The sequence below is a fragment of the Phaethon lepturus genome, unplaced genomic scaffold (assembly GCF_000687285.1).
Source record: "Phaethon lepturus isolate BGI_N335 unplaced genomic scaffold, ASM68728v1 scaffold7529, whole genome shotgun sequence".
NCBI lineage: Eukaryota > Metazoa > Chordata > Aves > Phaethontiformes > Phaethontidae > Phaethon > Phaethon lepturus.
The window spans coordinates 10,739-11,088 of record NW_010565455.1 but is presented as its reverse complement, the minus strand read 5'-3'; positions in this window follow the sequence as shown (position 1 = coordinate 11,088).

Below are 350 nucleotides of genomic sequence, written 5' to 3'. Positions count from 1 at the left end.
GTACAGCCCCTGCATTAACTGTGTGTGGGCTCAGGGAGGGGAAGGTTTCTCCCCTCCAGCTTCCCTGACCTTTAACTTGAGTGCACCCAAAGATGTGAAACTTGACTACAGGGCAAGGCAGTTTGAAAAGGGTTTTCCACTTCTTTACCAGCAGGAAGCGGAGGACGGGGAAGGGAAGGACACCGAGTGCACAAGTGCGGTGGTGGTGGTTATCTCTGCCTCGCTCAATCGCCACCTTCCCCGTTATCGACAAGATAGGTCCTCGAGGGCAGGCTGGATGTGGCCCAGCCCAGGGCCAGAGAGGACGGGAGCCCAGACTGCCCCAGGATCCAGCTCTGTCAACGGTGAGC